The sequence below is a fragment of the Lygodium microphyllum genome, chromosome 10 (assembly GCF_053477565.2).
Source record: "Lygodium microphyllum isolate KBCC chromosome 10, Lygodium_microphyllum_v1.1.10, whole genome shotgun sequence".
NCBI classification, from domain to species: domain Eukaryota; kingdom Viridiplantae; phylum Streptophyta; class Polypodiopsida; order Schizaeales; family Lygodiaceae; genus Lygodium; species Lygodium microphyllum.
The window spans coordinates 130,161,245-130,178,219 of NC_141144.1; positions in this window are offsets into that span (position 1 = coordinate 130,161,245).

The window sequence follows — 16,975 nt, forward strand, 5'->3', positions numbered from 1 at the left end:
ATTCAGCTCCCTAAAGTCTACACATAAACGGATCTGATTATTCTTCTTCTTTCTAATCACAACTGGCGAACACCATTCCGTGTGTTGCACAGGAAAAATCAAACCCGCTTTTCGAAGCTTCTGCAACTCCTCAAACAGCCCGTCCCTCAATTCGAAAGGCATACGCCTTACTTTCTGCCGTACAGGACGACTGCCCTCTTTCAACGGAATTGTATGAACAGCAAGACTGGGAGGGATGCCTCTCAACTCATCATAACTCTAGGCAAAAATATCACGGAACTCCTGGATCAAGGCCACATAGTCCTCCCTTTCTGCTGAGCTGAGCATAGAGCCTAATTTGATTGGCCGCGAATCATCAAGCGTACCAAGGTCTAGCTCGATAACATCTGCATCTCTTATACGCTCTTGGCCCTCTATCGGCTCGTTCAAAGTGATCTGATAGATGTCCTCCGTGGTGGATCCCTCTTTGGACTCATCACTCGATGATGTCTCACTAGCAGATAAATCTTCTAATGTCTCCAATTCTGTAGAAGATAGAGGAGCTCTCTCACTCTGCGGGGACTCAGGGTAAGCATCAACCACCACATGCTGGGCACCTCTGCGGAATATTAATCGACCGGCAGGTATATCAACTTGGCAATCCGCTTGCAAGATCCAAGGTCGTCCGAGTAATACTTGGTAACTTGGCCGCCCTGCAAAACGAATCACCCTAAAGTCCAACATGCATTCTACATTTACAACAGTGACATGGACCTTAGTAATGCAGCCTTCCGGCTGTCTCAAACTGTCATCTGCCATTCTGAGAATTGTGGAAGTATCTTTCTGAATCGCAAGACCCAACCTTTCCATCAGTTCAGAACTCATAATGTTAACGGATGATCCAGTGTCGACAATGGCATAATCTACTAATATCCCATCGACATAGGCTGCAACCCTTGGGCAATGCTTCTCAGCATGCTCAAACCAGTCATCACCAACTCGTGCAATACCCAAAGGTTCTACGATGTACCCGGTACGTAGGATCTTTCTAAATTCCTTGCGCACTCCTGGGGAAAGCTTAATAAGCTGTAAAAGATTCACATCCGGCTTGACTTCGCAAAGAGAGCCCGCCAAATCGAATTCATGATAGTTCGATAGAGCTCGCTTTTCACGCCAAATCATCCGCTCTTTAGGTCGCTGAACTGGCTTTATTGCCTCTTTCTTAACTTTCACCTTCTTCTTTGGTGCTTCCTTATCGGCTTTACTCTCTACGGGCTTCAAAGGTCCCCCTTCTAGGGCAGGATCCAAAACTTGCGTCCCTTTGTCGCCTTGTTTAGGGTTTCCGTCGACAGGCTTATCCATGTCGGCTTCTCTACCCTTTTTACCTCTTGTAAGAACAGCACGCAAATTAGAGGTTTCAACATCATTAACGCGCATAGCCTCAATCAAACTAACCCCACTACCACTTGGTAGCTCCTCCACTGTAGTCTTTGGTCGTTGAAGTATTTGTTTAGGCCCATTGTCTGGCTGGGAGTCATTTCCTTGGGCACGATGATTAACAGGCCCTGGTTGCCGACTACCACGCTGGAGAGAACTGATCTTACTCCAGCAAGTAGCTGCTAGATGGCCGGATTTTCCACAAATGTCGCACTTAACATTTGGGCAATTTCGTGGATAGTGCTGCCCACCACACCATTTGCAACTAAACCTCGATGGTGCACCCTCCTCTGGGTATCTACTTCCTATCAAATTTTGTTGTTTTTTAAGGAAGTTGACATCAACCGCTATTTGTCGGTACTGCTCCGTAATCATGTCGGTATAATGCTTCATCATGTCCTTAACCTCGCCAAGAACATTGGAAGAACTCGACTCATAGCCTTGGTCATTACCATGTCGCTCCATCGGCCTAACAATTCGATTAGGCACAGGTTGTTGTGTCACAGGCATGGTATTAGGATTGACCGCCTGGCCTCCACCATTTGGAGCCATTTGACTGCCCGTCGGCATCGACATGCTAGGGGGAGCTGGTAATAAAGGGACATTCTGCATCATGTTCCCTCTCCCATTAGGATTAGCCATCGCTATCCCTTGGCCACTACTGCCATTGGCTATTGCCATATTGTTTCCCAATACTAAACCCATGTTCGAATTGCCTCTAGAAGCGTAGGCTGCTTGTAGTCGGGATTCCACCTCTTGTGCTCGTGTAATGGCAGTATCTATATCCCCCAAGGGGACACTACTCAACTGCAATTGGATATTGAAGTCCAACCCATGTAGGAAATATTGCAATTGGGCAGCTGCGGGGATAGGAATAGAGGTGTCCAACTTACGGAAAACCTCTTTGATCTTCTTCGCATAAGCACGAATATCCTCGTGTGGTTCTTGGCGAGTCACGTTGAGTACACGCAACCAATATTGCCCACCCCTTTCAGGGGCAAACTCCCTTCGAAAAGCTCCATAAAATGCATCAATGTTCAATATGGTTCCGGCTTCTAAACCATGATACCATATAGCGGCTCTTCCTTTGAGAGTCATGTTGAAGAACATCATTAAATGTCCTTCCTCTTGAATGCGACAGTTAAACATCAGCTTTTGAAACTCCCTAATGTGGAGTTCCGCATCTTCCTCAACTAACCCATTAAAAATGGGTAGCGGGTAACCTAGAGCCGGCAAATCCGTCGTTCCTGCTGGAATTGCAATAGGCTGCGCCATGATGAGAATTGGATTTGCACCAGGAATAGGGGACGGTGGGGTTACACCTCCTGCAATTGACGTGGACTGGCTTATGGCAGGAAGGGGAGCACTAGAGCTTCCACCTCCTCCTAACTTGCTGCTTGTGGACCCAAGACCACTAGATCCACTCCCTCGTAAGGGTTCAGCACCGCTACGCTTAGGGGAATATCTCCTAAAAATTTCAGCACGTCGCCTAGCTCTTTCGTCTCTTTCTTGCTTTTGGATTTCTGCTAGACGATGCTTATCAATAAATAACGGATCAATCTCAGTATCCTTTGGCATAAACTACTAGTTGGTCCTTAAACAACCAGGATTCGAGAACCGCCACTTTTAAGCAGCTCCCGGCAGACGCACCACTGATGGACCTAAAAACGGGCCGGCACTGGCTCATGCACTAGCCGGACCTCGTCACTATGCACAAGACAACCCCTCGGCCTCGCGGCCAGGAGCGTCTATCAAAATCTCTACCTTCCTAAACATTGCGTTTGTAATACGTTGTAGTCCAACTGATCCTAACCCAATATTACTCCTCAGAGGGAGTCCCTTCCACATAGCCAAAAGGCTCGAATCACATACACATGGGGTTCCTCCTACAGCTGAATGCCGTCAACCCTCTGCGACTCTCCTACACCTTGGGGATTGGCCCCTCGATGCGTCGCTCAACATTTAGACATTTCGCACAAACGTCGCTCAAGGTACCAAATAAGCGTATCCAGGAATGTACCATTTCCTCACTTGACTTCCCCTTTATGATCCCACGACTAGCCTACAGCATAGGAACCTCACGCTCTCAACGGTGGGTCAAAGGCCTACTGAAAACAATTGCTATGCATGTCCAGGAGCTGACTCTGATACTTTTAATTTCCTCTAAATGATTATGCAAAGAGGTGGATGCCTAGTGCTCAAACATTTTAAAAACCAGCAGCGTGCAAGTGCAAAACATCTCTTTCATGCTTTTCTTTCTAACCGCTTTGTGCTTCGTTGCATGGGCTTAGCACCGAAGTGATCCTCGTGCTACTAAGCTGTTAATCTTAATTATCGCCCGTCCTAAATGCTATGCATAGAAATCAGCAACTTTCCCATCACTTCACACGGCATTTAGACATATTTCAACTTCTCTACCCTCCCCCGTTTAAATATTGCATCGTTGGATAGGTGTATAGGGTATTTTGACATCATTTTATGTATAGAAAGCGGAAAAAACCACACTAGCGCAAGAAAATGGGGTTGAACTGAGGCAAATCCTCATGCTTCAGTCCCCACAACCATTCACAAGCATTGCTCTTATTTATCCTTATTTTTCGGAACCCAAAATGCATTTTTCCCCTATTTTTCATGGTTTTTCCATATTTTCCCTTATTTTCCTGCATTATTTAATTGCTGAAAATTCAAAACAGGTTATGGGCTGTGGCCCTTAGTTCCTTCTTGCAGAGAAATGAAAGTTTAGTTGATGTTCCTATCCATTTTTCCATTTTTATGCCAAAAACCCTCATTTTCCCTTGTTTTTCATGTTTTACGTGTTTTAGCATATTATTTTGACCCACAAAATGCATATTTTTCTGATTTTTTGATCATGACCAGCAAGAACTCATAGAAAATAGTATCATGAACAATTATTATCCCACATGAACACCATTTCATCCATCAAAAGCCATAAAAACTCAAATTTCCTTTGAAAATTTTAAATTACCGCTTATTTGCGTGTTTCGGGTTTTGTGTCCATGGCTGTAGATTTGGAAAACAGCAGCACTTCATGTCCAGCAACATCACAAATCACCATTCTCAGCCCGTGTAGCAATCCGATCCATGCCGGACAAGCCTCCATCATTCTTTCTTCTTCCTTCTTCTCCCCACATGAACTTGCCTTTAGAAGAGAGAGAGGGAGGAGAGAGAAAGACTGAAATCAGAATTCTCCAAAGAGACCACCATTTCTCGGGCGAGAGGCGGCGATAGAGTCCACAGACAGAGGGGAATGAAGCCCCATAATCCGTTGGGGGGGTTGTTTGCAGCAGCCATGATGCCTCTCATCCATTCATGGCGCATTTTTCGGGCGCCATCTTCTTCCACGTTTTTTCATGTCTCTTCATTCTCTCTCCACGTTTTTTTGCTTCATAAGGTGCATAAAATTTTTGGGGGGGGGGGGGGGTCCAAACTCAAAAGGCATGCTCAAATTTGGCCTCCCAAGTGTCCACCTTTTCATATCTTGACCGTTTCCTTGGCCATTTCCCCGTCCGAACTCCGAATTGAGCTCTGAAAAATCCTGGGCGTCCGGCTTAGCATCCCGCATTGGCCAGTAGCTCGTGTCAACCCGCACGACTGTCTGAAAAATTATGAAAAATCAACAAGTGTCGCTCGGGCGCCTTTAAAGCACTTTGGCGCTTAAAATCGTCCTAGATCGAGCCGCCGCCTTTGACAGTGAATATTTTTCCCTTGATATTCATAATTTTTAGCTATTTTTAAGCACGTCCCGTCACCTAAATTCCGCTCTCATTTGTGCCTTTTTTGCCCTGTTTTATAGTATCAAAACCTATGCTTTTCCGATCCGATTTCCTAATCCTAACCTATGGTAAATGCAACAAAGATCAAAGGCAAAAAACTAAAATGATTTCTCCATCTTTTACAATCATCAAACCAACAAAATAACCCAAAATACTTACTTGTTTCGAAGATCAAAAAACCCAAACTTTCTACCTATCTCAAGCTCCGTTTTGGGGATGAATCGCTTACTTCGATGCTCGATATGAGGTGCACAAGTGCTCAAGCTTGAATCCATTGGTCCCAGCAATGGAACCAAAATGTTGTGGGAGCTCACGCTCAACTGCCAAGACCCACGGACCACTTATTGTTTCAAGCGTTTCAAGCGAGCTCTCATGGCTATCTCTTACCTAGCCGACAAGCCATTGATCCTCTTGGGGTGTAGTGAGCTTACCTTGATGCCGAAATGAGTTGCCTCCTTTCTCGCACACACCGGTAGCTCCATGATCCTAGATGCTAGCTCAAGCATCCTCAAGCCTCCTCCATCTCCAAGCTCCATCCACCATAGCCACGCCCGTGAGAAAAGAGAAGAGAAGAGAAGAGTGAAAAAGAGAGAAGAGGAGATGGTGAAGAGCTTCACCCTCTTGATCCCTCACTCCCACACACTCACACACTCCCTCTCTCAAGAGCACACACACAAGGAAGGTGAAGAGAAGAAGAGAAGAAGAGAGGACTCTTGTTAGCCACACAACAAAGAATGAGCTTCTCATTCCCTTTTCAACTTTATATACAAAACCCTAGAATCCCATAGGCACCCATCCCTTTTTACATGACCGGCCATTGTGGCAAGGTCCCTTTTTCTAATTCCCTCTTCTTGCTTCATGCCCTAAGCCTATACCCGTCTATTCTTTTACAAATGGCACGGGAGGGAGCCTAGTGCTCTTTTACAAGAGTTTTTAGAGTTTTTTGAGGCGCCTTTCATTTAAATTTGCACTTTTTGCCCCTCAACTTAGCTTTAGGGACCACCTCTACGTCTTTGCTATTTTTCCATCCTTTTTTCACTTTTTCCTTTATTTTTCTGCCATCTCGAATTGAGGTTAACATAGAGAGAGAGAGAGAGAGAGAGAGAGAGAGAGAGAGAGAGAGAGAGAGAGAGAGAGAGAGAGAGAGAGTTCTTGAAGGTTCCAAAAATTCCCTCCCATAAGGGGGATTCATACGCACAAGCCCCGCAATCACATATCCCACCTTCCATCACTTGCTCTTGTTTGGGAGGCCTCAATTGCACAATCCTTTCTCCCACTTTGTGGAATTTCTCTGCAAGCTTAGGTAGTCTAGCAAGGTCCTCTACTAAGGACGTGCACAACTAGGCCATTTTCTGAGATGCCTCGATTTATCAATCGAGTCCCTTGTCGGGGATAGAACAAATCCTCATCTTAGTCGAAGCTAAAAATATGGATCCAAAACAAAGAGTGACATGCACCAATGGTAATCCCGCATCCAACAATGGAGCCACTAGCCAAGGTATTGCAGTTAATACAAATACAACATTGGGTATGAATAATTCATCTCCGAATACCTAGATACTAATTGCCATCTCCTCTATTCATTGAGTCATAGATTATATTGCCTTGGCATGTGCTTGAATTCAATTAAATGAGTAGCTTGAATTTATTTTTCAAAGGTTAATGAACTTGTAGGGTAATTCTTCCCGCATTAATAATAAACGACCTTGCATAGATTTATGCATATGGCGCATTGAAATTCGCACAAATCCTCGTACCAAATAAAATTATTGAAAGTGATAAACTTCATCTGAAATATTCACAAGACCGAGTTTTCAAAATGCATATATCAAGAGAAGTTGATTGTGTCAAGAATCGTGTGGTAGGAGGACTTGCTTGAGCTGCTGTGCCAAACACACACTGTATACACAAGAGGAAGCTCACTCAAGAACATAAGAAGAGAGATGGAGACCAAAACGTTTTCTTGCTAATTTCTTATTCTTCTTCCACACACTATACAATGTACACAAAGTATAGATAAGATACAACATAAAGGAAAGTGGCCTACTAAGTCAAACATTGCATAATAGACTACACCAATCGACAAACACTATATCTTTTCCAGTTGTAGGTAGGTGGTGTAACAAACTAAATATAATAAGTGATAAGTCAGTGGCCATGTGAGTATCATAATGACCACCAACGTGCTAAGTGTAGACATGTGGACCCATCTAGCCAGGCGGTCCATCATCAATGTCTGCACGTGTTGAGCTTGCCATCTCAACACTCCCCCTCAAGCTCAACTCTATCTCTGCAACTCCAAGTAAGCTTTGGAACTTTTGAAGCTTCTCTGCACCCAATGCCTTTGTGAAAATGTCAGCTATATGATCTTGTGTGCTGAAATATACTAAGTCAATCTCTCTTGCAAGTACCTTCTCTCTCACAAAGTGGTAGTGCATCTCAAAGTGTTTTGTCCTAGCATGGAACACTAGATTCCTAGCTAACTATATGCTACTCATGTTGTAACAATGAATGACAACTGGACAATCTTCCTACACATCCAAATCACCTAATAACTTTTGTAGCCATACCACCTCACATGCTTCCATAGCAGCACCTCTATACTCAGCCTTCGTACTCGATAAAGCAACTGTAGGTTGCTTTTTTTTGCTCCATATAATTGTTGCTCTACCAAGGGAAAACATAAATCCACTAGTAGATCTTCTATTCGACATGCCACCATCCCAATCTACACCTATGTATCCAAAGGCATGTACATCCTTACCTGCCTTATAAAAAAGTCCATAATGTAAAGTTTACTTCACATACCTCAATATATGTCTACTGCATCCAAGTGAGGCTTTTTAGGCATCTGCATAAACTGACTAACAAGGCCAACAACATAGCTCAAGTCTGCCTTATGATAGTCATGTAAATTAGACTCCCTACTATCCTCCTAAACATAGTAGGGTCTTCTATCTTATCCCCAATGTCGGCACTCAACTTCACATTTTGCTCCAATGGTACTAAAAGAGGCTTACATGCTGTCATACCATTCTTGGATAACATATCCAAGTCACAGTGCCTTTGGGATAGCCATATACCATCATCACATCTAATCACCTCAATACCAAGAAAGTATCTCAGCTCACCCAAATCCTTCATCTCAAACTTCATCTTCAAGAAGTCCTTAACTTCAACAATCCCATTGTCACTATCACCTATAATAATCAAGTCATCCATATAGATGACTAAGATGACCAAACCTGCATCTCACTGTCACACATAATTGTGGTAGGACCTAATTAAATAACTAAAGAATGCCTATTTAGGGAAGCATGTGGGCGGAACCCCCGATGGGTCTGCCTTACAATAGGGTGGTCCTAGAGAACTAGAAGGCTTCTCACAAGGTTTTACTGACGTCTAACCCTTAGAAATTGTTAGGTTAGAAACCTGATTCATGCCATTTTAGGGGACCGGAATGGGACTGTGCCTATGGTAGAGAGGTTGAGCGATGCATCCCTCTCGTTTTCCAATCTCTTTGAACCAAGTGTGGCATGGATCTACTTCAGGTTGGGTATCTCTACGTAAAGTAGGATATCCAAGACCTGACACAGGATACCTTGACCACTAGGAACCCTAATTTCAGGTTGATCCCAGTGGTTTCAGTTGCGAACGTTCCGTTGCGAGAGATAGACTCGAGAAACCCTAGGTGACAAACCCCGTAACATTCTATGGGAGTACCAGGCAGTGTTGCTTAGATTCGTCTCTTGATGGACCACTAAAAACGTGTCTGGAAAGCCAACGGGCAAGCATGTTACATCTAGCGATACACTTTACCTTCTTTGTGAATCATCAAGAATTGCTTTATCTTGTGAATAGACCCTGAGCAATGAGACACATTGCACCATAATGGAGGTACCTACAATATATCTCAATCCAATGGCAGCTCTAGTTTCCATTTTGATCCCATTTGTTTTGAATGATTACTTTTAATTTTGGAATTTGACTTCTCTATGGTCATACACAATGTCAAATAACATTATATGGTAGATCATATGTCCTGCATACCCATAGGGAAAGATGTAGGATAGAGTCCAATGAGAGGGAAGTCGCATGATTATATGACCTACTAGATGCACATCTTTTTAGAATGTCGAGAAAACAAGATTTGTTTAGAGCATACCTCACACAATATTGGGTAGATGACATAGTCCATATCCTTGAGAATGGATTGCTGGAATGACCCATAGAGAAGGCTAGTTTAAAAGACTAATCTTGAACATCCAATCCTATTAGTTGATTGTAGGTCAACTGTATCGAGTAGGACAGGATGTGGTCTTATGATGTGCTCAAGGAAGCACATGGAAGGATAGCTGGAGGGTACTTCATTGGAGACACTACGGCATGAAAAGTGCTCCAGTCCCAATTGTGGTGGCCAATGCTATTCCACAACGTAGGTAAGTCTATGAAGCATTATGATGAGTAATAACAAACCAAAGTCACTACTCATAAGGATAGAATGGAGTTGACCCAGTGATCACACACCAACCATTCGAGAAGTGGAAAATCAATTTCATTGGTCAAATAAGCCTTGCATAGCACAATACTCCCAAGCCAAGTATATCATTGTTGCCACCATAGACTACCTCACTAAGTGGACAAAAACTTGAGTAACTCACAAGAATGATGCAAGGACCATGACCAAGATTCTTTGGGAGCAAGTGATCTCATGGTTCACATGCCCCATAGAGTGAGCTAGTGACCAATGCACACACTTCATCAATGAAGTGATCACTCACTTGTTATCCACCCTCTTAATAATCCACAAGAATTCCTTTCCATATTATCCTCAAGACAATGGTTGAGCTAAATCCATAAACAATATCTTGGTGGGTGTTCTAACAAAAGGGGTCTCTGGCTTGTGCAGCAAGTGGGACAACAAGCTCATGGCAACTCTATGGGAATATAACACGGCCTACAAAACAATCATAGAATAGACTCCATTTAGATTGACCTACGGAATTATTTGTTCCAAGCTTAAGAATAGCAACCTAAATAAGAGAGATGGGAGGGCCAAGAAGCATGAACAAATTGGTTAGTAGATTTGGAACAACTATCCAAGACTCATCTCATTGCAACATACCCTAATCTATGAAAAATCATGACATAAGAGTTGGTTTGACAAATATGTCAAACAATGAGACTTTGGGTTAGGAGACTTAGTCTTGCTATAATCTATCAAGGGACACAAGTAGAAAATGAAGTTCAAGGGACTAGGACCTTTCAAGGTTCACAATATCAGTAGAATGGGGAATGTGGAACTTGAAACCCTAGAAGGAGAGGGCATAGGTTTCTTTAACAAAAGTCACATAAAAATTTATTACCCTCCATCGCATTCACTTCATGAACCTCTAATGATAGAACCACCAACAAATGTGAGGGTCATAACCATCACAAAAATTGAGGAGGTGGATGAGGAAGTAGTAGCACCAACCTACATGCAAATCACCGTAACCTCCTAAAAGGCATACACCCTTGATGCTCTGATTGATGAGAGAGCCGACACAAATATCTTAATGCATAAATAGTAGACCACCATGGCACAGCCCCAATTGCAACCAACCACTATGAAACTTAGTTTATTTGGGGGACAATCCTATCCACTCTTGGAAAAATGCAAACTACTAGTTTTTATTGAGATTGAGAGCCTATCCATCGTCTTTTATATACTATCTAACAAGCAAAGTATTGGTAAGGAGTCACTGCTAGGATGCTAGCTTAAAAAACAAGTTCATTGTAATGTTGACTATGACTTGCAATGCATCCACCTTGCCATTGGTCATGTTAGAATTGTAATGGCTTTCAATAAGGGCACCACAATTGTCCCAAAGCATGTAGTGCTATTGGTAGCTAAACCTAGTTTTCAAACCTAAGGAGGGGGTATACATCACAATGTACTCCAATAGTACCTTCATAGCCACATCTGGAAAAAACACCCAATGCTATGGTCCAAACACTCAAGTGGGTCCCCAAGCATAGACCACATTCTCACAAACATCAATTGTGGGGGATACATAGTTTTTGTGCCGAGTCAAACTTTGAGCCTAAATAGTGGAGTTGGAGCTCCTATAGTTCACATGTGATTGAGTAGTGTTGGGTTCCAAAATCCTTGCTACAAGACCAAGGATACTATGGGGGTAACACTCTACTGTGGTTGCCTAAACTCTTGAGTTCTATTAATGCATGACCCTCAAGCTCATGCCCTGAAAACCAAGCTTCAAAAATGTCAACCAAAACCAGGGAGGAGAAAAATAAAAAGGAAGAATGCTCAATCCTTGGGTGCTCAAATGATCTATCAATCCAAATCTCAACCAAGAGTCTGCAAGTAATGGCCCATGAGTGAGCCCCCTCCTAATGACTCTAAGATGATTACCACAAAACCTAATGACAAAGTGTCAATTGAACTCCAGACCTTGATAGCCAAGGTCGCCATGTCCACTAAGAATCCTCAAGTGGAAGTACTGTTCATTCAACTAAATCCAAACCACCAACAGACCTTAGCGCACCACTACCATGATGATCCATTCTTAAAGTGGCTTCCAAAATGACTATGGTGTAACGTGTCCGCTCGTCCACTTGTGGGACACATCTTAGCAGCCCATCGGGAAGAGAGTCTAGAAAGCGCTGCCTGGCACTCGCAAGGAATGTCACAGGGTTTGCAATCTAGGTTTTCCCAAGTCTGCCCCGGGCGGAAGTATCCGGCCATTCCCACTTAGGACCGACCTGAAGTTAGGGTTTCTTTCCTATCACCAAAGTCTCTAGGAAGTAGCTAGCGTCGAGCTCCAGATGAACCACTTTGCATAGGAACAACAGAGTCGAAGCGGATTTATGCTGCACTTGGTTCATGGAGAATGGGAAACGAGAGGGATGTGAAGCTCAACCTCCCTGCCTATAAGGCATAGTCCCATTCCATTCCCCTAAAACAACATAAATCGGGATTCTAACTCTACTAACGCTAGGTCTTACAGTCTTGTTATCACGTCACAGTCTCGTTATCACGTCTTTTGAGAAAAGTTTCCAGCTAACCGGGACCACCCTTTCTGTAGGACAGACCCAAGTCACATCCACCGCACTTTCCTCCATTTTCTTAGTTATCTAATTACCTACCACATTATGTTTGACATGCAAAAGAAGCTTCCTTATTTAATCAATTTAAACACAGGTTCCTTCATGTAACTTAGGAACTGACACAAAGACCTTGTCAAGCAATTTTCTTTTTCAAATATCTGATCTTTATTTATCATAGTCCTGGAATACATCAACTATCATCCCCGAAGACTATCCTAGCAATCAACACGATTGCTACTCCAAGTTCCACCCGTAGACTAGTACACGGGCCTCAAGATCCCATCTCGAGTCGCGTCGGCCTCTTGTGCAGGATTCGAAGGCAAGGAATTTTTAGCCAAAGCCTCCCCTGGCACCCAAGCGTCCTCCCACTCCAAGCAGTACCCATGGAGAGACCTCTCACGGCAGGTTCGGTCCATACACCCGACGTGGCTAATCAACCCCCTTGGATAGGGCCAGGCAGGTAGTCGGAGGTAACTAAACCTGCCTCTCCCTCTGGGCTTTTAACCTGAAGCATTAAGTATTTTTCCTTGAATTAGTTCCTTGAGCAAGAAGTTCAAACAGTGTACCTAAGTGTACAGTCACGATTATTACGGTGGTTGTTCGTACGACCAACTGTTAAGCTGTGATTCCTTCTTCCTGAATGCTCCCAGCATTCGATCCTAGATCGTTCGTGACTTGGCAAGATCCCGAGGGCTTGGCAAGCTAGGTTGCTTGTTTCCCCTTTAGCTTTGGGTTAGGGTTTGTACCCTGCCGACCCTAATTGTCCTTACCTTAGGTCTCCTTGTAAAGTAGACCATGGAAAACCCCGTTGTCCTTGGTTGGTCAACTTGCTGGTTATCTCATAGGTCCCTTGAAGTACCTATGTACCTTTTTCTTTGGTCTTAATTGATCAAGATTGTCTATCCCTTTGACCATGGCTGGTCAAGATAGTTCTGTTTAGAACATTTCCTACTCCGACTTAAGTATAACCTTCTTAAGCCTTCTTAATAATACCCACAAGCACTAAGCTTTTACCTATCCCTCTTGAAGTCACCAAGGACTTTGACATGGGACTCCTGGATCTTAGTCCCATTCGGTAGATTGCAAGAAACGTTGAATTTTCCCAACGACTTTAATGCATGCGACATAATGCCATGCCTTCATTTCAATGCTTAAAATTTTGATATAATCCATACGATATTCTATGCCACACATGCGAAGGTACTTCCTATGCATGCAATCTTACCATTATCCCCTGTGTAATTATTTACACGACCTATAACCTTCTTGAATGATCTAAATTTATGTGATCATTGTATAAGTCTAGCTGCACTTTAATCTTTTCTACAGCTTATTACAGGTACCTTAGAATCCTTTTTGCGACAGAGATGCACTTTGCTTCTTTCGATGCCCTCTGAAATGTATTTTGCAAGAACTTGTGCAAGGAACAATGCACTTTATGCAAGAATTCTTGCAAGATATTTTTGGTGATTTATGATACAACTATCTAATCAATTTCACCTATTATGATGTCATCTTACAATGGAAATTATCTTGTTCGTTGCATATATCACAACTAAGTTCATACCTAAGAAATTATCAATCGCGCAATTAATGCAATGCATGTGAATATGATTTTCACTACGATAATTATAACCTATGATTTAATAATAGAGCAACCTGGGTTTGGAGTGATGCCATGATTCCCGTGGTATTGATGCTTGATGAACCGTTCGCGGTTGTGGTGCCACCTTGATTCAAACCTCCATCCACACTTGCAGGGTTTTTGGCCATCTTTGTGGAACTATGCTTTGGGGCCATACTTGAAGGTGTGTGTACGAGAGATCAAAGAATTCTCGCACTCTCCTATGCAAGATTCTTGCCGCCTCTCCTTGAGTGGAGAGGAGATAATGAAGGGGGAGGGGCATGTTTTTGGAAATTCTTCTTCTCCTCTCTCTCTCTCTTCTTCTTATTCTTCTTCCTCTCTTCTTCTCCTCTTTCTCTCTTCTTCTTCTTCTTCCTTTCTTCTTCTCCTTCTCTCTCTCCCTCTTCTTCTCTCTTCTTCTTCTTCTTCTTCTCTCTCCCTCTTCTTCTTATCTTCTTCTCCTCTCTCTCTCTTCTTCTTCTTCTTCTTCTTATTCTTCTTCAACTCTTCTTCTCCTTCTCTCTCTCCCTCTTCTTCTTCTTTTCTTCTTCTTCTTCTTCTCTTCTTCTCCTTCTCTCTCTCACTCTTCTTCTTCTTCTTCTTCTTCTTCTTCTTCTTCTCTTCTTCTCCTTCTCTCTCTCCCTCTTCTTCTTCTTCTTCTTCTCTTTCTTTCATGGCCAGGGGGCGGCACCTGCTGGAGACCACGGGGGGGAGAGGGGCTGCTGACGATGGCCACAGGGGGGCGCCGTTCACGAGGGAGGGGAGGGCTATGGGCTGCAGGTGACGAGGGAGGGGGGCTATGCTGCAGGAGGGAGGGGAAGGATCCCCTTTTAAAGAGGGGGAGGAGGGTGGTATTGGGGGGGAGACGGTTGTTCACAACCGCCACCCCTCCCACCTGGGGGGCTGCATGCCCCCCTCTCTATCCTTACTCACACACACTCTCTCTCTCCCTGCCATGTAGTCAGTAGGGGGAGAGAGGGAGGGAGTAAAAAAAATTGAATTAATTTTTAAAAAAATTAAGGGGGGGTCGCATGGGGGAAGGCACGGGGGCATGAGGGATATTACATCCTCTCCCCCTTAGAGGAATCGAGATGTCCTCATCTCGAGAAGACTTGGGGGTTATTGTTGGTTGAGAGTATTTTCGTCCATCCAATGGCGTCGTATTTTGGATAATCTTTCCACTGGATGAGGTATTCTCTCAAGGTTCTTGATCTCAAATGCCTCTCCCTAACATCTAGGATTCTATCGGGCCGTAGCACAAGGACTCCTTGGCTAGGCATTACAATTTGTTGATCATCCAGTACATGATTTGGATTAGGTAGATACTTTTTCAATAGGCTAATGTGGAATACATTATGAATCTTTAGAGTTGTGGGCAACTATAGTCTGTAAACATTAGGCCCTAGGCACTTGGTGATCTTATAAGGTCCACAATACCTCGAACTTAGTTTCTTGTACTCTCCCAAGGATAGTGAACTCTTTTTAGGGCATACACGGATGAAGACCATATCACCTTCAACGAAGGATTTATCTTGCCGTTTCAAGTCAGCGTAAGCCTTGTGTCTATCCTTGGCAGCTTGAATGTCTTGTCTTATTGATTTGATTTGATCATCCATGTCTTCCAGCATCTGTCTTGAAGCTTATACCCTCAAAGTTGGATCCGAGAAGTTCAAAGGGGTACGACAATCGTGCCCATACAATGCTTGGAAAGGGGTCATCTAAATACTCTGTTGGTAAGAAGCATTGTAGGCAAACTCAACCAGTGGTAAGTATTGAATCTACTTTTTGGGTTCGCAGCAGCAGTATGCCCTAAGCATATCTTCAATGACTCGATTGACTCGTTCTGTTTGACCATTAGCTTGGGGATGGTAAGTTGTACTGAAGCAGAGTTGAGTTCCAATAGCCTCAAAGATAGCCCTCTAGAAGTGTGATGTGAAAAGAGAGTCACGATCACTAATGATTCTTCTGGGTAACCCATGAAGTTGGAATATTTCCTTGATGAATAATCTTGCGATTTCTGAAGCTTTATAGTTTATCTTGACAGGGATGAGATGTGCGACCTTGATGAGCATATCTACTACAACCATAATAGAGTTATATCCTCCCTGAACTTGGGGTAGGCCAACAATGAAGTCCATACTAATGAACTCCCATTTCATTTGTGGAATGTCAAGTGGTTGCAATTTCCCAGGCATTTTAACATGTTCTGCCTTAATGCATTGACAAGACAAACATTCTGTGATATATTTGAGTATGTCTCCCTTGAGCCTTTCCCAATAATAGCTCTTTTTGACTGCATTAAGGGTCTTGGCATAACCAGTATGTCCTGAGAAAGGGGAGTCATGCGCTTTCCACAGTATCTTCTGCTTGAGAGTTTGGCTTGTAGGGATACATAATCTTGTCCTAAAGTAGACAAGCCCACTACTGATGAAGTATTCTTGATACTTTGTCTTTAGCTTCGGGTCTTGATCCTTGATGGGGATCTCCCTTATAGACTGGGACATGATATGCCCCTTCTTTTGCTAGCTCGAGAATTGGGTTGTTTGGCATTGATACCTTTGTGGCTAGAGATCTCGCTGTTGATGAATCTTGTAAAATGAGAGAATTTAGAAATACCTTGCACAACTGAGTGCATCGACAACTACATTCTCTTTTCCAGGCCTATATTTGATTTCAAAATCATATTCTTCCAGCACTTCGATCCATCGACGTTGCCTCATATTGAGCTCATTCTGAGTGAAAATCCATTTAAGACTCTTGTGGTCTGTTACTAAGGAAAATTTGTTACCTAGCAGGTAATGTCTCCAAAGTTTGAAAGCATGGATGACAACCAACAACTCCAGATTGTGGATAGCATAATTCCTTTCATGGCTCTTCAATTTTCTTGAAGAATATGCTACGGGATGACCTTCTTGCATAAGTACACATCCTAAAGCAAGTGAGCTAGCATTAGTTACCACTTCAAACTCCTTACTAAGATCAGGCAGTTTCAGGATAGGTGCTGATACTAAGCTTTGCTTTAGTTTGTCAA